Source organism: Suncus etruscus, chromosome 10 (genome assembly GCF_024139225.1).
Source record: "Suncus etruscus isolate mSunEtr1 chromosome 10, mSunEtr1.pri.cur, whole genome shotgun sequence".
In the NCBI taxonomy this organism is placed as follows: domain Eukaryota; kingdom Metazoa; phylum Chordata; class Mammalia; order Eulipotyphla; family Soricidae; genus Suncus; species Suncus etruscus.
The window spans coordinates 683552-706913 of record NC_064857.1 but is presented as its reverse complement, the minus strand read 5'-3'; positions in this window follow the sequence as shown (position 1 = coordinate 706913).

Here is a 23362-nt window from a genome sequence, read left to right as displayed (position 1 = left end):
AGGAGTCTAAAGTTAATCCCATGACAGTATACTTCAGGGGTGGAGAAACCCTGTATTTCCTAGGCCAAGGGAATGCCCTCTATAATATCCCCAATAGTTACTGTGCCTATGCAGGGGGAAAAAGAAAAAAAAACACAAAATAATCATTTTTCCATATACTTATTTATTGATTGATCGATTTTTTTGACGTCTTTATTTTGGTGTAGATATTGAAATTGATGTCTCCAATTTTTATTTTATTTTATTTTATTTTATCTTATCTTTCTCTTTCTTATAGCGCTCTGGCATGATTTCATTTCAGAAACGAGACTATTGTGTGGTGCTTGTCTTTATTGCTGTAGTGCTCACTGGATATTTAATTTGATATTTCTTTCTGTATTGTTGTGGTGTTTCAATTACCTTTTTCATGTCCTCTATCAAACTGAGGTGGAAAGCCTCTAGAAGGACTCCGCCCATTTTCAGCGTAGTTGACTTCTTTTTATTTATTTATTTTTTCTTATTTTGTACCCCATTCTATTGCTTTTCTTTCCTTCAAACAAAACGACAAAACTTGATTTATCTAGCTCCGCCTCTTAAATAGAGAAGGAAACGAGGGAGGATACCAGGACCAAACAGATATTGATCACTAATAGTAAGCTAGACAAAGAGAGGACCACCTACTCTAGCAGCCTGGGGGGTGATGGTGGGGTATATGGGTTGCAGAAAGGGAACTGGGATGGGGGAGGACAAATTTAGTGATGGGTATTCCCCTGATTCAATGTTAATAAGTACCTAAAATACTACTGTGAAAGATATGTAAGCCAATATGGTCAAAATAAAAATAAACAAAAAAAGAATTGTAGTATGCCTGAAAATCAGATATATACTGTTTTATTGTTTAACTTGCTTAAATTACTTTAGGTATAATTATGTTAATTTTCATGTTTACTTGAATGTTGAATGATTTTAAGATAACAAAACAGTCATTTCTTGATTATTCTTGAGCTTGCTAAGAGAAATATACGATAAAACAACTTCACTATTGTTTATATATATGCAAATATGAGCATATTGGACATACATTTTTGCTTAATATGAATTCTGATTCTTAACTTTGTAGCTAAAGGGTAAATTTATGCATGTATGATACCAATGCAAATTTGATCATGGAAATGTTTTTGAAATGGTGTTGCTATGGCTGATTTGACAACTATTTGAATTTTTTTTCTGGTGTTTTACTGATATATTAGGGTTCCACGTACAATTTCAAAGTCCAGATACATTTTGGGCTTAACACTTCTCAAAGTATGTTTTCTTACTCAAAAATAGGATGCTCACTGAAAATAATGTGTTTTGGTAAAAATTTCAAAAGTATTACAAGTAATATTCAGAATTTCAGTCTAAATTTTAGGATTTACAATTCAAAGATTTGAGTCTTTGTCAAAATGTGCTTTGAAAAATGACCATTACTGTTTAGTTACTTTTCTACTGTTTCTTATTGCTACATGAAGGGGAAGTAAGACAAGTAAAGAGAAAAACTAAATAAGATATTTTAAAAAGTTTTTTTTATCATTGTTTATTGTATTTCTATAGCAGCCAGGTGCTGGTGAATTTGCCTTTCAAATAAAATTTGGTTACAGGTATTCACTCTCAAAGCTAGTACATATTGTTGAATGCTGAAGCTAATCATAAACTCCTACCCTAAACTTTAATGGTATTTTCTTGATATTATTTTCCAGATTTCATTAGTAGGACAATAATGCATTTTATAGAAGCCATTTAAATGAAAACCAAATGGAACATATTTAAATGTAGCATATTTAAAAGATTTTCTAGTGTGTAAAGGTGTTAGAAAAAAATAATAAAAGTTATTTCATATGTGATTCAGTTTTACACAAAGAAAAAATGCAAATCACCTGTTTATAATAAATAAATCTGTGTATATTCATATGACACTTTGAATATGAACAAATGAAAAAAGGAGAAGTTGCTATAGGACTAACCTTAGAATTATATAGTTTTAAAGTCTGTGGAAAGATACCTTCCCTTTCCTTTTTGTCTGTTCTGTGTGTGTCAAGGTAATAAATAGGTGGGAGCTCTTCAGAGCTTGACTGCATTTCCCTTCAGCTGTGTTGGAGTTTGAATCTCATCTTCTTTCACAAGTAAGATTTTCAACAAGTTACACACTGAATTTATTATTCAAAATTCATATTGTTGCTTTGCTGTATTTTATTGCTAAGAACTCCTTTGCTGCCTTTTTTTTTGCTATAAATTAATCACTATATTTATAAGAATCACTACTTGTGTAAAAAAAGGGTCTCTTTTTAGTATAAGATTCTGTTTGTCTAAGGAATACTTTTGTTGTTATTATTGACTGGCCTGTTATTATTTCAAAGAATATAATAACACTCGCTGTAAGAAGCTTCTGTATTGCAACTTGGCAGCTCCAGCTAGATAAGGCATGCTTGATAGGTGGTGTGCAGTAACTTTGTACATAAATATACAATTTGAACACCATCATAGCTACATTATCTAACCTATAACAAAAATAAAAAAATGTGAATTTAGTATCCATAGAGACATAATTTTGTATGAAATGATTCATACTGGGGAAGGACCTGGGAAGTATATTCAGAACTTTGGTATTGTGATAAAGTTATAAAATGCTACTTGCATGGAGTGCTTCTGAGACTCACTGCACATCTGCCAGGATGGGAACATCCCCAGGAAGTGGTCTCAGATTAAATCAGGAGAATCTGCTAAAGTCTTTCTCACACTTTCCTGAAGAGCTTGTGTTCAGCTATTTCTCCTGGCTTTGTCTTACCTGCGAACACATGATCTTGGACTTCTTATGCTTTTATGTCTGGCTCTTCATTGAAATTGAAGAACCTTCACAAGAAAAGCAAATATTGCATCTTCTTTAACAATTTCCCTCCTGTCTCTTGGAATAATTTCGTATCATGTTGTGTAAAAGGCAAATCTTCCAGACTTACTGATCAGTGTTTGATGTTAAATGTTTGTAGAAGCTCACTATACTATAAAAATTCTCTAATGCTATGCTTCTGTTCATCAATGTCTTGATTATGGTAGCATAATAAATACTCCACAGTCTACAATGTATTTTTTAGACAAAAATATCTTCTATCTTCTACAGAAGGAAAACTGAAAGGTGACTACACTTGCCTTCAAAAGCAATCACTCAGATAGCTAATGGTTAAAGAACATTTGAAGTCTGATCACTAGCACTCATTGCTCACAAGGCTTAAATAAATACACTCTTTTGTTAGAAGATGAGAGAAACACGGGTTGCTGATTTCAGGTGGTTAATTACATCTCTATTCGGTTGTATTTCTAAAAGTCAGGAGAAAGATATATTTTATTATCATTTTATGCCTTTCCTTAATGGATAAGAGTTCAGAATTTCCTTTGCTGAACTATTTACCCACTTCTTCAAATAACACCTCTACTCAAATTGTGTTAGTTATGTCAAAGTGATTTATTAATTTTTTTTGCAGTTGTAAGATAAACAGTGCTATCTATCAAAGATATGTTTCTGGCTGAACTAAAAAATAGTGATGATAAATTACTTTATTATTGTTATTATATTAATAACCATTGAAATCAGAGAGATAACTCAAAGAGAAAATTCAAAATCTTATGCTGAACATATAGTTTTGGTTTTTTTTTTTTGTTTTTTTGGGCCACACCCGTTTGACGCTCAGGGGTTACTCCTGGCTATGCACTCAGAAATCGCCCCTGGCTTGGGGGGACCATATGGGACGCCGGGGGATCGAACCGCGGTCCGTCCTACGCTAGCGCTTGTAAGGTAGACACCTTACCTCTAGCGCCACCTTCTCAGTCCCAACATACAGTTTTTTATGGTTCCATGAACACTGCTAGATGTAACTCTCAAGCATTGATCTTGGAGTAGACCCTGAGCAAAATGGGGTGTGGCCCTAAAACAATACTGGTATGTAATGGAACTAATTGTCTCATTTAAAAATAGATAAGTCTATTGTAATAAGAGAAATAATGTACACATACAGAGGACTGGAGAAACAGGAAAAGGGGTTAAGGTTTTTGCCTTGTAGGTAGCAAGCCCCAGTTCAATCCCTGATATTGCATATGGTGGTCTGAGCAACCTTAGCAGTGCATCATAATCCATCAGAACAAAGCCAGGAGTAAGCCCTGCTCAGAGTTAGGTGTGTCTCTCCCAAATCCAAAAGAAACGCAGACAGATAACTATTATGCTGAGTGAAATAAATCAGAGGGAGAGAGATAGACACAGAATAGTCTCACTCATCTATGGTTTTAAGAAAAATAAAAGACATTATTGTAAAAATGCCCAGAGACAATAGAGATGAGGGCTGGAAGGGCCAGCTCATAATATGAAAGTCACCACAGAGTGGTGGGTGCTGTTAGAGAAATAACTCCTGAGTGAGAGAAATAGAATCCCTGACTGGAAATCAGGCAAGGTGTGAAGGAGAAGGAAGATGAAGGGCATTGATGGTGGAATGTTGCATTGGTAAAAGGGGGTGGTATTCTTTTTTATAAATAAAACCCAACTGCAAACATGTTTGTAATCATGGTGTTTAAATAACTATATTAAAAAAAGAAAAAAAAAGAAGTGCAGACAGGTATTGGGAAAGGAAAATAAAGTAGAAAAACTTATGATCTAAAAGTACATTCCTAAAATGACTAATTGTTAGTGAATTCTGTAAATGCTCTACAAATTTGGCTCAGAGCTTTCCCAAATCAAACAATTGTAAGACTCACACTGCTCATGTAAAAATAAATCACACAATCAAAATAAATAAAGCTTTTCCTGAAACAAAACAGTTAAATGGTTGGTTTTGGTTCTCATAGAGGGCACAGAAGATGTAGGATTACTCTATTAACAACATCCTTATATATTCACACTAAATTTCTCACAATTTTCAGGAAATGCTCTTAAGTTAATTATTAAACCACAATTCCTGCTCTAGGAAGAAGCTTAACAATATTGTGTATTATTTTGATTCAAATATTTTATGTTATCTATGAAATTAGGGATTGATCCAAGGACAAATGTTTATTTTAGTGAATAAATTTCATCAGGAAACCAGGCAAAAAACTATCATTGTTAGGGAAATATTTGCTGTTTTTTCTGTCAGCTATTAGTGAGCTGAGACTTTTCTGTGAAAAATGAGGTGAGTTGAGCTGGCATTGATTAGATTGCCTTTTTTCCATGTGCACACATCTAAAAGATGGCATTTGAGCAGAACAAAAAAATTTTTTTACAAAGCAGCTCTATGTCCAATATGAGGTTCTGAGGCTTTATAACATTGGCTATAACAAAAATTTTATTATATTTGGATCATTGAGCTCCTTAAGTTATTTTTTGCATATATCATTGGTGTTTATACACATAAATACAGAACTTATTTTCTTTTTAATATAGTCATTAAGAAAGCTACAATTTTCTGATTATGATTCTTTCTTTATTTCTTCACTTAATCTGATTTCCATTCTTCTTTAAAGGCAAGCCACAATTTTCTTTTTGAGGAAACACCCAGAAGTAATCAGGGTTTATTCCCAGCAGTTTGCAGGGGATTGTATGTGGTCCTTGAGATCAAACCTGAGTTGACTATTGTGGAAAGAAAATACTTTACACACTTTACTATCTTTCTAGTCAAAATTTATGTGTATTTAATCTGAATTAGTTATAAATATTTTCTAATTTTGCTTTTTGATGTCTTTATTCAATGATTATTAAGAAGTATACTTCTTCATTTTTAAATACATAAGAATTTATAATTACTTTAATTTATATTTTATTACTTAAAAACATTTTCTCTTGAACCCTTTAAATTTCTTTAGATTTATTTTTAGTTTTTTTGTTTACAGTCTATTTTTCCCCCAAACATACTTTGTACACTTGAAAAGAACATGTTTCCTCCAACTGTGCTATAATCAATCAGGGTAAGGTGATTGATAATCTTCAGATTACAGTTCTCCAATAACTCGTTGTTGAAGAGAATTTCCTTGTTCTTCCTAGTACTATTTATGCCACTGTCAGAGATTAACTGTCTATATTCTGATAATTTGTTTCTGGGCTCTCAATTCTGTTCCAAAGATCTGTCGTTTATTGAGAATCGGTCGTTATTTCATTATCACAGTAGTAAATATAATTAGTATAATTTAGAGCTGAGAAAAGAAAAGACTTTTCTTTTTTTGCTTATGATTATCTTCTATATTTGTAGGATGGTATTTCTCCATACAAATTGCAATAGCATTTGGTCTGTATTTCTAAAATATATTGTGAATGTATTTATAAAACCCCATAGAATCTGTATAGTGTGCATATGGGAGCTCTTTATGGTCTCATGAACACTGCTACCATAGGATGTCCCATAAACATCCTACCCAAAATTAGAATGGCTATTTTGACAACATTGACCCTTCCAAGTCATGAACAGGCTCATTTGATAGACCAGAGAATTGTATCGGTATTCTGCCTCTAAACTTGGACTTTGGCATTTTGAGTACAATGAGCCTTAGAGTTTTTCTATTAATTCTATTAATTTTTTAATTTAATTAATTTATTACTTTTTTCTATTAATTCTATTACTCTTTCTATTATTCTATTAGTTTTATTTTCCCTGGGTCACTTTTGACCTCTTGTATTTGGTTGCTTGTATTTCTTAACTCTGGGAAATTATTGTGTATGATTTCTTTGTCAAATTTGCCTTCCTGTTCTTCAGGGATTCTTATATTTTTCTCTTGAACTCATCTCATACTTCTCTGATATGCTGTTCATTTCTTTTCATACTTTATTTCATCTTCTGTTGTTTTTAAAGAGATTTTCTGCATCTGATCTTGTAGTTCCTTGATCTTCTCAGTTGCTGTTATTCTGCTGCTCAGAGTTTCTATTGAACTTTTGTTTTTGCATCACCCCTCTCTACATTTCTAACGTTTCTGATGGTTGTTTTCTCATTTGGGTTTCATAATTTCATGTGTTTTGCTACTATCTGAAGTATAGATATATCAGATAAAGTCAATTTATAGAAAAAAAAGTGTAGTTTTCTTGTCGGGCTCTGGCAGGGGGCCCAATGACAAGGCCAATGCAGGGGCGGGTAAGGGTCTCTTCCAGCCCATAGCTTATGAGGCCGGACTCAGGAAGAAGAGGAAGACTGTGAGTCACAGACCCCCTCACAGGGAAGAATTGTCTGGCAATATCTTTGTTTATTGAAGGTAGGGACAGGGTTTTTAAAGGTAAATGTTAGGCAGGAAAAAGAATGTGGGAAATACAGCTTTACATTGCTTAGGCATTACAGCAACCAGTTGGTATGTTAAGACAGTGGTCACAAGGTACATCTCATCATTAATTCATATGGTATGTAAAGATAGCAGCTACAATGCTCATGGCATCATTAATTCAGTTGGTATGTGAAGATAGAGGTTGCAATGTTTGTGGCACTATTAAAAACCTAGATAGTTTGTAAGAACAGGTTGTTTGACCTGGATGACTTTCTCCTCAGCTCATCCTGTACTCATAACAGCTGAGAATGCGAGCAACCAACCTGATTGTTACAGCACCCACACTACAGACCTTCAGATATTGACATTTTCATACAAAGCCTCTGTCTATTGCAAGAAAATCAGAAATGAAGCTGTCTGCAAAGCACACAGACATGCTCCCAGGAAGGGCTGTGAGAAACTCGACATCAGTTGCAAGCATGTTCTTCTATTCTAGGTCTCTCCCACTATCATGATGTACCTGTAAGGGTAGAATACTTGCACCACCACAGAGAAACAGGGCCATCACCTCACTCCTCAATGTGAAAATGTTTCCCAGCCCACCCAGGAGAACCTGAGAGTCTCTAGGCATTCTCACTGGACAGAAGCACTTTAGAATATTACAGTATTGATCATAACAGGCCATTGAGCACAATAAAACAAAACTGTACTTCCACTATACAATGGAATACTATGCAATTATTATGAAAAATGAAATCAGGAAATTTTCTTATACAAAGATGTGTATGGAAAGTATTATGCTGATTGAAAATGGGTCAGAGGGAGATGGGTAGATTGCAGAGGGAGATTGTACTTATTTGTGGGCTATAAAGGTAGAATGGTAATAATATCCAGAGACATTAGAGATGATGGCCAGGAGGACCATTCCATGGTAGGAAGCTTACCACAAGTAGCAGGGGAGTGGAGTTAGGGCACAGAAGTGAGCACTATGACTGTGATAGTTGGAAATTATACTAAGCTCACAGTGTCAAAAAGGAGGAAAAATAAACAAAGAGAGAGGGGAAGAAAGAGATAGAGAAAGAGAAGAAAATAATACCCCAGGGGAAGGTGAGGGATGACAGGAGGAAAACTGGGGACATTGGTGGTAGAAAATGTGGAAGGGTGTTAGATATTGTCTGACTGGTTAGGACTCAATCATGAACAACTTTGTATTGTTAAAAAAATACCAGCTGTATTATGAGAACCTCATGATCATGGTGTTTAAATAAAGAACTTATTTAAAAAGAATGAAAGTAAAATTGGTTGTTTTTTTGGGGGGGGAAAATAATGTTAATTTTTAGGTGGTGCTGTGTATTTCAAAACCTCTTCACCCTCTTGGCTTTTATCTACCATGTGGCTAATTTTTTTATTCTTAACACTTTATACTTTAAGTCTCAAAGTATATCCATGTTGAATTCAGAGTATTAACTTTTAAAGAAAATCAATTAGAAGATTAGACATTTTCTAATGTCACTGAACTAAAATGATATATCAGCTATATATTTTTTCACAATCATTTTAAGAAAGAAATTAAATAATGTCAATTTAATTTCTTTGGGAACATGTAAGTTCAAAATGAAACCATTTTGATTGACTTACTGATTTCTGTGGTCGAAGTCATTGCCTTCTACAATGCCAGCTAAGTCTGATCCTTGGCATCCTGTATGATCTTGACCACTCCAAGGTGCTACTTGAGTGACTCTACGAGTAAGCTTGAGTGTGTCTCAACATTCCAAATAAAATGAAATAATTAAAAAGAAGCCCAAGTGATAGTATAGCGGGGAAGGTCATGGTATTGCATTCATTTGACGGGCATTTGATCCCTTGCACCATAAATGTCCCAAGTCCCTAAAGGAGTGATCTCTCAGTGCAGAGGCAGAAGTAAGCCCTGAGCATATCTGGGTGTGTGGCCCCAAACTCAAAACAAACAAAAGAATCTTACAGATTTCAGTACAATTCTATTCAAGACTAAAGCAATCGTGAATCAGATGATGGCATAGAATTTTCTGTTATATTTTTGTAATTTAAAAATATCGTGAATTGTTTGAGTCCATTTTTATTACCTACAGTTCTTTGTTGTTTGTAGGTCACACCCAGTGATGCTCAGGGGTTACTCTTGTGGGTTACATCAGGATTTACATCCTCAGGGATGTGAGGATCGAATTCAGGTCAGCTGTGTATAGCTCAAATGCCTTACCTGATGTACTATTTCTCTGGCTCTTTCATACCTGCAATTATTAAGACCAAAGCGAGTTGTAATGAAACAGTAAAATTAAGATGTTGAGAATAGGAAGTGAGATCAAGGTGGCAGAGAAAGTCACCGGTGATCCTTATCAGGTTGCAAAATCAACAAAACAAATATTAAAGCATCTCTCCCAAAATATTAGGCAAGGAAATAATTGCAAAACTCCACTGCACCTCGCAGGTACCTGTTGCATTCAAATTAAAACAATTCAGTGAGTTAACAGGGAAAGATGATGTGTGGGGATATGGGGAATTAAGATGTGGGATGGGGAGTAGGAGAAATGATTGAGCCCACTGCAGCTGGAGGAATTTAGCTATGGGGAGCTAAATGAAAGCAAGAAATCTATGAGTCCCATCCCCCCCACCCCGGAGTTCAGCTCAATAGCAGCACTAACCGCGCCAGGTGGAAACCAGCTCACTGTCTATCAGAAACCCAGAAAAGATAAGAAAATGGCTTTGAAGAAGTGATTTGATTTGTGTCCAAAGGTTATGAAAGTTATACTGGAAAGCATCTTAAACAGAGACTACAGACGTTAAATGGCTCCTGATGAACATAAAAGTAGTAAGCCCAGAGGGGCCAGTGAGATAGTGGTGAGGTGTTTGCCTTGCACACAGCCAATCCGGGTCTCCCATGCCTGACAGGAGCGACTTCTGAGTGAAGAGCCAGGAATAACCCACAGTCAGGTGTAACCCAAACCCCCCCAAAAGTAGTAAGCCTCCTCAGTCAACACATCCCCCTGTTTAAGCACAGTACGGGAGCCTACTCAAAGTCCTCTGACCTCTGGAAGGTCAATGATTCAATTTAATGAAAAGAAGAATCAGGTGGGGTACTGGGACTTAGAAAACCAAAAGCTTCTGAATAAATCTTAGAGCTCAGCAGGTAAAAAATTTGTAAGTAAATCCTGATTTTAAAGAAAGAAGTAGAAGAGATGAACCGAGTGTCATGTATAGGTCTCTTCATTCAAAAAAAATTTTAACATAACACCAAATACACATAAACGTAATATAAAGTGCTGTATTTTCTCCAATGCAAATAGGTCCTCCTTCAAGGTAGAACACATGCCGAGAAACAAAACATTCTCCATAAATTCAAGAGGATGTACATTGCTCCAACTATTCTCTGACCACAATGCTTTGAAACCGCAAATCGCACATAGAAACTGGGTAAAATCTAAACACTTGAAAATTAAACAGCTTACTACTAAACAATCAGGGGCTCAAAAATGAAACAAATAAGTTATAAAAAAGTTTCTTGAAACACATCTGAAAGAAGTCATGAGTTACTGGAATATATATGGACATAACAAGAGTTATATTAAGTGGGAAATTTATAACAATGTAAGCATTCAACAGAAAATAAGAAAGAACCAAATAAAATAAATCAATAGTAGTTTAAACTACTAAAAAGATCCACAAAGGGACCCATAGAATAAGCAGGAGGAAACCATAAAAATTAAAGTGGAAATCAACAAAATGGAAATTAAAAAAATTAAATGATCATTTCCAGGGGTCTCAAATTCACGGCCCGCGGGCCGTTTGTGGCCCTCTGTACAACATTTTGTGGCCCTGCCCAAGAGGAATCTTTTTTGTTTTGTTTTGTTTTGTTTTAGTTGTTTGGGTCACACACCCCCCCCCCAATGTTCAAGGCTTACTACTGACTTTGCACTCAAGGATCACCTCGACTTTGCCTCCTGCGGCCCCCAGGTAAATTGAGTTTGAGACCCCTGAAACTAAGAGTTGTTTCTTGTTAAAATAAGCAAGATAGGGGCCTGAGCGGTGGCGCACACGGTAAGGTGTCTGCCTGGACCGAGCTAGCCTAGGACTTACCGCGGTTTGATCCCCCAGTTTCCCATATGGTCTCCCAAGCCAGGAGTGACCCCTGACCATCACCAGGTGTGGCCACAAAACCAAAATACTACTACTACTACTACTACTACTACTACTACTACTACTACTACTACTACTACTACTATTAATAATAATAATAACAATAATAAGGGAAGAAGTAGCTAAGAGACACTACATCAGGAAAATGTGAATCAGAATAATGAGATATTATTCCACACCAGTAAAACTTGCAAATATCAATAAAACTGGTAGCAACCAGTGCTGGTGTGGCTAGTTAACTTGTTCTGTGTGGAAAATTCTCAAAAAACTATTAATTAGCTTTCAAATGACTTAGCAATTCAGTTTCTTAGCATCTATCTCACAGGCCCAAAACATTATTTTGAAAAGACATTTATGCTCCTCTTTTCACCACAGCACTATTCAAAATATCCAAGATGTGGTAACAACTGGAGTGTTCAATAACAAATGAGTGGATTAAGGATCTGTGGTATATTATGGGATATTGGTGAGGAAGACAAAACCTGGTTGTGGCTGTGATGTTGGAATGTTGTATGCATTAAATTATAGTGGACAGTATTATAGGTCATGGTGATCCCCAAGCACAGAGTCAGGAGTAAGCTTTGAGCATAGTTGGGTGTGACTCAAAAACAAAGCAAGTAAAAAATGAAATGATAGATATTACCTTCTCAGTGAAAATGATTTTGTTCCCAAATATTTCTCTTTAAGGAAGAACAGGTAAGATTATTGATTGAATTCTTTTTCTTTTTTACTTAATAAAAATGCATTTGCAATAAATTTCTGGATTATAGTTTTAACTGAAGGTAGATTTACTGAGCCAGTGACTATTGACTGACTACAAAGACCAAGAAATTATAGTAATGTTTTAGAAATACAAGAATGGAGAGATAAGGAGGTAAGAATAGGGCTTTGGCAGTCCTGGTATTTTTTTTTTTATTTTGTTTTGCTTTGTTTTATTCCCAAAGCCGAAATGGCACAGAACATTATTGCACCTGGGATTAATTTTTATTTGAAATCTAGTTCTGAAATAAACAAGAGGGACAGTTTTCTTCCACTCTGAAATATTTGGTGAAGGTTAAGCTCTCAGTGATACAAGCCAAGCCATATTACACATGGTTATTCAATTGATAGAAATGGTCTCCATTAAATTTTTTCTGTGGGCTGCTAATTGCTATTTTCAGCCTACAATTTCTTGCAGATGATTTGTTTGAAACCATGATTGTGGCTTCTGCTAAATCCTTTGAAATTCAGGCCTTTAATCCTATGCTTTACAAATTGTTTTAAAAGTACTGATCTAATTAAGCAAATTGATGCAAATATCACTTGCCAAGACAAGATTCTTCTAGTCTAATGGACATTCTTTGTTCACATCATAACTTTAATTAAATGCGTGGATTCTGACTTGCATAGCCAAGTATGCCTCCAATAATCTAGGGCATCAATGTTCATGAAATTAGAATACATCTAAAGTTTATGGCCCAGTGATAGCTCAGACTTTCCAGTTTAAACATATATTTAACAGCATACTTTTTCTATTTGATGAATCATTGTAAAGTTTTCTCCTACTCTCTTCCTTTGGGGGGGGCTTGGGTACCGGGTGGGTGGGTTCAGGGAACCATATGAGATGCCGGAGATTGAACTGGGTCAGCTGCATGCAAGGCAAATGCCCTGCCCACTATGCTATTGCTCAGGCACCTCTATTTTGTTGGTGGTGTGATGTTTGCAGGTTTCATACACTTGGATGAAGGACACCAGATATTGCACTTTGTCAAGAATCATGAGCAACAACATAGTCACATCCCAGTCAGCCTGTGAACAGTGTCCAGGGTCAAACTTGAAGCTTTTTCTTGTTTTCTGGGGGTATGTGTAGAGGTGCGCAGTCAGTTTTGGTGTTCTCAGTGGCTCCTCAGAGATCTGAGATCATCAGGGTTACTCTTGGCTGTGCTCAAGGGATCATGTGGAATCAGGGACGGTACTTGAGACTCATTCAGAAAATGAATTCCAGCTCTTTCTGGTTCACAGTGACTTACCTTAATGGTAATACATCGAAAATAATAGTATAATAGTATAATAATATGTTAATAATAACATATAATAATAGTATAACAGTATCCTTTGAATCTATTCATTGTCTTATTTATTTAAGATGCATTTTTCATCCCTATAGCTACTATATTGGTCTCCCCCATATTTCATTAATTTATGTTCATGTTTCCATCTAATTGAATATAAAACATGTTTATAATACCTTAATATCCTCCTAGACTAATACTAATTTTGACATTGTCATAAGTTACATGTCTTCACTTTATCTACTAGTTGTGAATATTTTGTGTTCCTCTTATTTCTGATAAATTTTCCCAGTTTTACTGAACTAAATTATGTTTATTTAAGGCATAACTATGAGGATTTCACATTGAAAATGTTTGCTACAATTAAGCTTATTGAGGTATCCATTATTTTACATAGTAATCTTTTGCTTCCCTTCTGTAGAGAAAAGATTTGAGTTCTACTCTTATTAAGTTTTCAGTGCACAACAGCTTACTGACTATAATCAGTATGCTGTACCTGAGGTCTTCCAGAACATACTCAGCTGAATGTATTCTTTGACCAGCATACCTATATTTCTGAAAACGTTTCTTAGTCTCTGGTAACTACTATATCACGTTCTGCTTGAATTTTTTAGACTAAACATTCACTAGATTTAATTTTTTTTTTGTTTTTTGTTTTTTGGCCCACACCCAGCAGTGCTCAGGGGTTACTCCTGGCTGTCTGCTCAGAAATAGCTCCTGGCAGGCACGGGGGACCATATGGGACACCGGGATTTGAACCAACCACCTTAGGTCCTGGATCGGCTGCTTGCAAGGCAAACACCGCTGTGCTATCTCTCCGGGCCCTAATGTATTATTTTTTTTGGTCTGGTATATTTCACTTTCATTTGCTGTCACAAATGGCGGTAGTCCCTTCTTTGAAGGCTGATTGTGTGTGTGTCTCTCTCCCTCTTTTTTCCCATCTTTATTCACTCTTACTGTCTGCTATTTATGTTGTTGCCTCACTTTGCCTACTGTGCACAGTACTGCAGTAAGTATGGGAAGGCTGGTATCTCTTTGAGATAGATATTTGATTTTCTTTGGCTATGTAATAAGAAATGAGATTTGAATTATATGGTAGTTATATATATATTTTTTTTTGGTTTTTGGGCCACACCCGGTGACGCTCAGGGGTTACTCCTGGCTATGCGCTCAGAAGTCGCTCCTGGCTTGGGGGACCATATGGGACGCCGGGGGATCGAACCGCGGTCCGTCCTAGGCTAGCGCAGGCAAGGCAGGCACCTTACCTCCAGCGCCACCGCCCGACCCCGGTAGTTATATTTTTAATATTTTGATAACCCACTATTTTTTTTATAGTGGCTATCCCAGTTTTATTTTAGCAATAGGGTAAAAATGTTTCCTCATTCTTGTAACACTTGTTATCTTTCCACTTCTCTTTATCATTGTTAACACTTGTTATTTCTTTTTTTTTTTTTGTTATTTCTTAATTTCTTTTTGTCACAGTGAGCCTAGTGAGTATGAGATGATATCTAACTGTGGCTTAGATTTGTATTTTACTGATAGTGAAAGTGAGAATACTTTCAACTAAGTTGATGTTCATTTCCTTGAATTATTTGGATAAATTCAGGTGATATGCTCATTTTAAATTATTATCATTTTTGATTTTGAATTTATCAAGTTCCTCACAAATTTTGGATATTGACCCTATATATTAATATATTATGTACTATTTGAAAATATTTTCTCCCCCTCTGCTATAAAAGGAGAGATTCTGTTGTTCTGTCATTAATTTTTTTTGCTATACATAAACATTTCATGTGATGTAGTACTTAGTTTTAGATTCAAGAACTTGTTCATGAAGTCAATTTCACAAATTAATTTATGTTCTCTTCTATGAGCTTTAGTTCTTCAGGTCTCATGTTTAAATTGTGAATCTTCTTAGAACTGGTCCCTGGTTTTGGAGTAAAAGTTATTCTTAACATGAGTAATTTTTTTCATTACCATATATTCAAGACTACTCTTGACACACTGGGTTCTTTGCATATTTGTTGAAATTTAGTTAGTTGACCATATACATGAGAGTTTATTGCTATGCTCTTTATTCTATTCTGTGATCTGTGTGCCTTTTAAAACAACTGAACAATTTTGATGAGAACAGTTTTGTTTCCTATTTTAAACTAGGAAGTATAATTCCTAACATTGTTCTTCATACTCGGTATTACTTTAACTATTTAAGCTCCTTTATGGTTCCATACAAGCATTAGGACTGGAGGTTTTGTCCTATTCTCTCATCATAAGGGCATAAAGTCAACAAAAGGACCAGCCCTCATGACCCAACATAATGCTGATCATCTTCCAAAGTCTCAAGATCCCATTTATACTTTCACTGGAGACTAGAAGTTAAAACAGATAAACACTGGCATTCCATCCCTAGCACTGAGTATCATCTCTGAAAAAGGATACAGACTATAAAAAGTACTGGGATTATTCTGGGAACAGGGGTGGAGGGAAAACAACTTTAGTGGTGGGAATGCCCCTGATTCAATGTCGCTATGTACCCAAATATTACTGTAAAAGATTTGTAATACACTTTGGTCAAAATAAATATTAAAAAACATACTGGGATTAGGAATATATGCATAGTATAGCATCTTAAATATTTCATTTTGTCCCCATACCCTTAAAAACAGATAACTTGCTTAAGTTTAAATAAGCATGATTAATTCTCCAAGAAATTATCTATATACCTAACTATACAATTATAGTCTAAGTATTTAAACCTTCCTTCCTTCCTTCCTTCCTTCCTTCCTTCCTTCCTTCCTTCCTTCCTTCCTTCCTTCCTTCCCTCCTTCCTTCCTTCCTTCCTTCCTTCCTTCCTTCCTTCCTTCCCTCCTTCCCTCCCTCCCTCCCTCCCTTCCCTCCTTCCCTCCTTCCCTCCCTCCCTTTGCTTTTTTGGGCCATACCTGGTGATGCTCAGGGATTACTTCTGGCTCAGGAATCGCTCCTGGCTTGGGGGACCATATGAGATTTTGGGATTTGAACCACCCATGAATCCTCCTGGATTGGCTGCATGCAAAGCAAATGCCCTACTGCTATACTATTGCTCTGGCCCATCTATCTTTACCCCTAATTATAAAAATATAGTTTAAATGTTCATTTGATCTGGTTCTTATTAACTCATTTGAAACATGTAATAATTTTACTCAGCCTTATATACAGTGGAGATATAGCTCTGACTTTGTTTTTCTATCTGATTCAGACTTATATTTTAGATCTTTGATATTTTTGTAAAATGTTACTTGAGACAAGTGAGTTGAATTCTTTATCCCAGAAATCCTGATTTAGAATGCTTTCTCTGCTTTAGTGCAAAGTAATTTTGCATTGCTCGGTGCTCTGTATTACTGCCAAGTAGCAATTTCTGTTTAGAGTGATTTTATCATTTTTGAAATAAATATAGTCATGGCTCTATTTTGATGTAACCAGTATATTCAGGTGTCATTAGAGAGCACGCTATATTTTGCATGAACTGTCGATTATGTGCATAATCTCCACCTTGGCTAGTGGCATCATTTGAAAAAAAAAATAAAGCATTAGTTAACAGAAATGCTTTTAAACATCGTGCTCAAAACCCCAAAGCATTAAAAAAATGGCTCAACTTTGGAGAGGTCCAACATATTAAATAAAGAGCTGGCAATTAATGCCCATTGTTCAAATAGTCCAGAAATGATGATAGGCTCCCATGAGGGAAACGTTTGAAGTGGTTACATTTGGTACCAGGTGTTTGAGTAGAGGGTGTTATTTGTCTTAAAATGTAATTGGGGTCAGCTCTGCAATAAAAGGTTTAAACTTTATGTCTCAGCTATAATTACTGGACCATCCCCAGCCCCTTTCATTAAGCTCTATCTGCATTACCATCACTAGCAATTATTTTTTCACAAGAGGTTATCAATAAGATTATAGCTATTGTTAGAATCTGTTCGCCAAAAATGACTGACTCAGCATTTAAAGTTTAACAGCTGCAGGCTATGTCACTCAGCAAGACGTGTTTGTATGAATGCACAAATTACAGTAATGTGTGTATGTCTGTTAAATTACATACATACACATAAAGACAGCATGTATGAGTTTCTCAGAGATTACGCAGTTATATTTGGAGGTAGGACTCATTATATCACTAAAAATCACGAGTTGTCTGCAGTCTACTAGAAATTGCATTGTAAAGAAAAGATCTAGGAAGCGGAACCCTAAAAAAAGAATCAAACTGAAGCTTAGAAGTCACAGATATTCTTTTTTTTATTTTTATTTTTTTTTTAGTTTTGGGGTCACACCCAGCAGTGCTCAGTGTTACTCCTGGCTCTATGCTTAGAAATCGTTCCTGTCAGGCTCAGGGGACCATCTGGGATGCCAGATTTCAAACCAACGACTTTCTGCATGCAAGGCAAACACCTTACCTCCATGCTATCTCTCTGGCCCCACAGATATTCTTAAGGTGCTAAAAGACATTACCTTTAGATCTATGAGTGAAAAATATGTACATACAATACATAAATAATGACTTACTATTAGAGATATAAAATGTGAGTAAAAATTTGAAGATTATAAAGTTCAAAAATATAACTTAAGATTCTCTCAGTATATTTTAACATTCTAGTATTCTAACAAGATAGAAGTGTGCATTTAATTATATATCTCTTTAGTTTATGAGATAAGTTAATTGTCATGCTCTAGATTCTCTCACTAGGCTAGTACTTCTAAAACTTTGCTTAGACTGTTATGATTCCTAAATTCCTATCCTAAAATCTCTGGTTCCAGATAAGATTATTTTAATAGCTCTCAGTTTAAGCTAAGTCTTCACCATCTGTTCTTACTTTTATTTTAATGTTAAAAGAAATTAAGTTAATTTCACCAAAAAAGAGCTATTTTATGTTCTATTTCAGTTCCTGTTGGTAGCTTAACTAGTTCAAATGTACATGGTGATCTCTAAAAACATCTGGATTAAAACAAATATTTTATTATTTTTAATTTAGAATATTTATCAGAGAATCTAAGAAGTTATCTTGGGGCCGGAGAGATAGCACAGCGGTGTTTGCCTTGCAAGCAGCGGACCCAGGACCTAAGGTGGTTGGTTTGAATCCCGGCGTCCCATGTGGTCCCCCGTGCCTGTCAGGAGCTATTTCTGAGCAGATAGCCAGGAGTAACCCCTGAGCACTGCCGGGTATGGCCCAAAAACCAAAAACAAAATAAAAAAAGAAGTTATCTTAAATTTATGTATTATCGACATAAATATTCCCTCACATCTTGCCCTATTCAAGTTTACAATCACTATTAAACTAATGAAGGAAATAAAATTTTAACATACTGCTACCATAGTTTTAGAAATTTATGCTAGGGCCCGGAGAGATAGCACAGCGGCGTTTGCCTTGCAAGCAGCCGATCCAGGAACAAAGGTGGTTGGTTCGAATCCCGGTGTCCCATGTGGTCCCCCGTGCCTGCCAGGAGCTATTTCTGAGCAGACAGCCAGGAGTAACCCCTGAGCACCGCCGGGTGTGACCCAAAAAACCAAAAAAAAAAAAAAAAAAAAAAAGAAATTTATGCTAAAGCAAAGTTTTTTCTTGTTTATATTTTCTAAAATATTAGTATTTAAAATGTTGATTTTATTTTCTTTATGTAGTGAAGAATTATAAAATGCTATTTTTGTGGGGCCGGGCGGTGGCGCTGGAGGTAAGGTGCCTGCCTTACCTGCGCTAGCCTTGGACGGACCGCGGTTCGATCCCCCTGTGTCACATATGGTCCCCCAAGCCAGGAGCGACTTCTGAGCGCATAGCCAGGAGTAACCTCTGAGCGTCACCGGGTGTGGCCCAAAAACCAAAAAAAAAAAAAAAAATGCTATTTTTGTTCTTGACAGTTTTAGAAAGTAGGATGAATGTTGATAGTGAGCGAGATGTCCAATAGTTGACAGTTACATCCAGTTCAGTCTTTCTTTCTTTCTTTCTTTTCTTTCTTTCTTCTTTTCTTTCTTTCTTTCTTTCTTTCTTTTTCTTTCTTTTTCTTTCTTTCTTTCTTTCTTTCTTTCTTTCTTTTCTTTCTTTCTTCTTCTTCTTTCTTTCTTTTTCTTTCTTTCTTCTTCTTTCTTTCTTTCTCTTTCTTTCTTTCTTTCTTTCTTTCTTTCTTCTTCTCTTTCTTTCTTCTCTTTCTTTCTCTCTCTTCTCTCTCTCCTCTCTCCCCCCTCCTCCCTCCCTCCCTCTCTCTCTCTCTCTCTTTCTTTCTTTCTTTCTTTCTTTTCTTTTCTTTCTTTCTTTCTTTCTTTCTTTCTTTCTTTTTCTTCTTTCTTTTCTTTCTTTCTTTCTTTCTTTCTTTCTTTCTTTCTTTCTTTCTTTCTTTCTTTCTTTCTCTCTCTTTTTTGTTTCAGTTTGTTTCTTTCTCTCTTTCTTCTCTCCCTTCCTCTCTTCCTTCCTTTCTTCCTTCTTTTCTTTTTTCTGTCTTTTTTTCTTTCACTCAGAAATTGCTCTTGGCTTGGGGGACCATATGAGATGCTGGGAGATAGAACTGCTATCTGTCCTAGGTTAGCTGCATGCAAGGCAAATGCCCTAATGCTGCACCACCGATATGGCCCCTTCCTTTTCTTTCTATGCTATAAAAGTCAATTAGATTGGAAATAACATCAGTATTCTTGTAATGACATTGACACAAACTATGGCAGTACTCAGGAAATCTGTTTGTCTTTGACACTGTGTTATTCTGACAAATCCAGTGTCAGCATTGAGAAAAAGTTAAAGAAAAGCATTCTCTGTCATAGAGAGAAGCCTCACACTACTACCAGTCTAGGACTAGTGCCCTTTGTAAAACTTGTTTTATGATCCCAACTCTTCCACTCTCACTGTTTATTCTGCCAGTGTCATCTTCAAGTTCTCCAGTTACATGATACTGTTTATTGGCGACTGATTTCTGCTAGCAGAACTTTCCATTATTTCTTTTCATTTCCAAAGCATTCAGTTACATTCATTCAATAAAACTGGGTGCAATTTTACCACCATTTCCACTAACACCTTTGTCTTTCCCCTAGGCTTCTTTGGAAATCCAGTGCCTGAGAAACTCCAAGTGCAACAACTGAAACAAGAGAGCGATGTATGAGGCATATAAATTGGGAGAGATTGAATTGTTTAATAAATAAATGACCATTACACAGCTGGAGAAAAAAATGACCATTAAACTATAGAAGTAACAAACAATTCATGCTATGTTTTTAAATAAGTTTTATTAAGTACCTACTTAAAATGCAGTAATAACATATATAAATTCATAGGAAGAAATATACAAGATTAAAAATATATATTTTGTTAAAAGTAAAAGTATTTATGGCCCAGAGAGATAGCACAATGGCAGTTGCCTTGCAAGCAACCGATCCAGGACCAAAGGTGGTTGGTTCGAATCCCGGTGTCCCATAAGGTCCCCCGTGCCTACCAGGAGCTATTTCTGAGCAGACAGCCAGGAGTAACCCCTGAGCACCGCCGGGTGTGGCCCAAAAAACAAACAGACAAACAAAAAGTATTTGGAAGATGCATAAGAGTCTTAGAAAAGTACACAGAAAGTGGTGAGAAGGGAATCGGAGTAGAGTTAATAATTTGAAATAAGCCCTACACTTTTCTTTTACTTTATTTAAAGATAATGCTTCACATAATTGACATAGTTAACCACAACACATTTGTTTCCAGATAAGTGAGAGAAAAGCTATTAAAAGATAGAAAGAACCCCACTGCTCAATTTGACTGGCTTAAAAAAAAGAAAGAAAAACAAAAAAGTCAAAGAAGCAAAGAAAGAAAATTAAAAAAATAAAGAAAAAAAGAAAAAGCATAGTAGCAAGCACATTTGTGAAAATAGTCATATCTCTGAAGAAGTAATTAATACAATAGTAGAAGCTCTTCTTAGCTGTCCATTTTGTTCAATTGGTGTGTTCTTTTTTTTTTTTTTTTTTTGGTTTTTGGGTCACACCCGGCAGTGCTCAGGGGTTATTCCTGGCTCCAGGCTCAGAAATTGCCCCTGGCAGGCACAGGGGACCATATGGGATGCCGGGATTCGAACCGATGACCTCCTGCATGAAAGGCAAACGCCTTACCTCCATGCTATCTCTCCGGCCCTTTTTTTTTTTTTTTTTCAATTGGTGTGTTCTTAAAGGGATGACAGAGTCAAACAAATGAGTGTAATTCAAAGCAATATTACTGATACAGCAGTTTTGTAAGGCGTGTAGCTTACCTGGAAAAAGAAGGATGTTGGGGGTGGCAGTACGGTGTCCACATTCTCTCCAAAGAGCCCTGGTGATATCAGCTTCCAAACCAGTGCCCTTGAAGTTCGGTCCGATTGGTGTCCCCAAAGAGGAACTCAGAGGGGGCTATCCTCTCTTCTCAAGATGTCCAGCTTTCTGCTGTTTGGCCCAGGTACCCATGATTTTTATGGCTTGGGTTTCATATTGTTTAAGAAAAGAGCGAGTCTAGGACTCTTACCCAGTGCAAACATGGCAGCCGCATTTGTAAAGCCCGATACTTTTACACAGGACAACTAAAACTCAAGTCTTGAAGGCACGGAATCTGTGCATGAAGTTCCAAATTCTGTTTACTAGGAATGCATAGCCATAGCATAGTCCCAACATATAAAGGAAAACATTCAAATGTTTTCTAAAGTCAAGTAAATGAACTGGGAAGGCTATGTTCAAAAGAAAAAGCAAATAATGGGGCCAGAGAGATAGCATGGAGGTAAGGCATTTGCCTTGCATGCAGAAGGTCAGTGGTTCGAATCCCTGGCATCCCATAAGGTCTCCTGAGCCTGCATGAAGCGATTTCTGAGCCTAGAGCCAGGAGTAACTCCTGAGCGCTGCCGGGTGTGACCCCCCACAAAAAAAGAAAAAGCAAATAGAAGAACACAAATGAAAAAGATAAGTCCAATTGCCAGAAGTAAAAATATATTGTCTTAATAATTATAGGTTTAAAATTTATTTGAATTTTTAAAAAATTTGCCTTTGAACTTTAAAAAATATTATTTTATCGAACTCATTGTGATTTCAAAAAAGTTCTTCATAACTGGATTTTAGACATGTGATGAGTCAGTGCCAAGCCCACCACCAGTATTGAACTTCCTTCACCAACGTTCCCAGAGCATAACCCATACCACCACACTCAGCTCCCCAGCTTGCCAGTATAACAGGCCCATTTTAAGTTTAGTTAGTTAAAGTTTTGGTCTCTTTATTCTATTGTTGTTCACTTTGGCTTGGATATTTAGTTCTGTCCTTTAACAAACTCTACCAATGCAACTAAAACCACTTGACCTCTGGCCCCCATTCTTTCATATTTTCATTTATCCTCCTCCACTCAGTATCTTTCCTTCTCATTATATTCTGGAGCCAAGGGTGTTTGAGACAAACTATTTAAATTATTTAAACCATTGCATTTCTTTATGAAGTTATTCTAAATACCACATATAAATGATATTATTCTGTATTTATCCTTCTTCTTGTTTACTTCATTTAACATAATATTTTCCAGTTTTATGAACGTAGCTGCAAATTGCATGATTGAATTGTTCCTTATAGAAATGTAGTATTCCATTGTATATCTGTGCCCCATCTTCATGATCCACTCATCTGTTTTTGGACATCTAGGTTGATTCCAAGTCTTAGGTATTGAGTTAACCACTGCAATGAATAGATGTGTGCATACATTGTCTTAATTTTGATTGAATTATGATTTAAAAACAAACATACACACCTCAAAAGAATTGAGCAATTTATGTTTCATTTTTGTAGTTAGTTCACCATCAGATCTGATATTTTGTCTTGAGATAGCAGAATAGAATTCACTTTTTTCTTAATTTTTTTATTTTTAATTATGTGAACAGTGATGTAAAGAAAGAGGACAAAGTGGGCCCAGAGAGATAGCACAGCGGTGTTTGCCTTG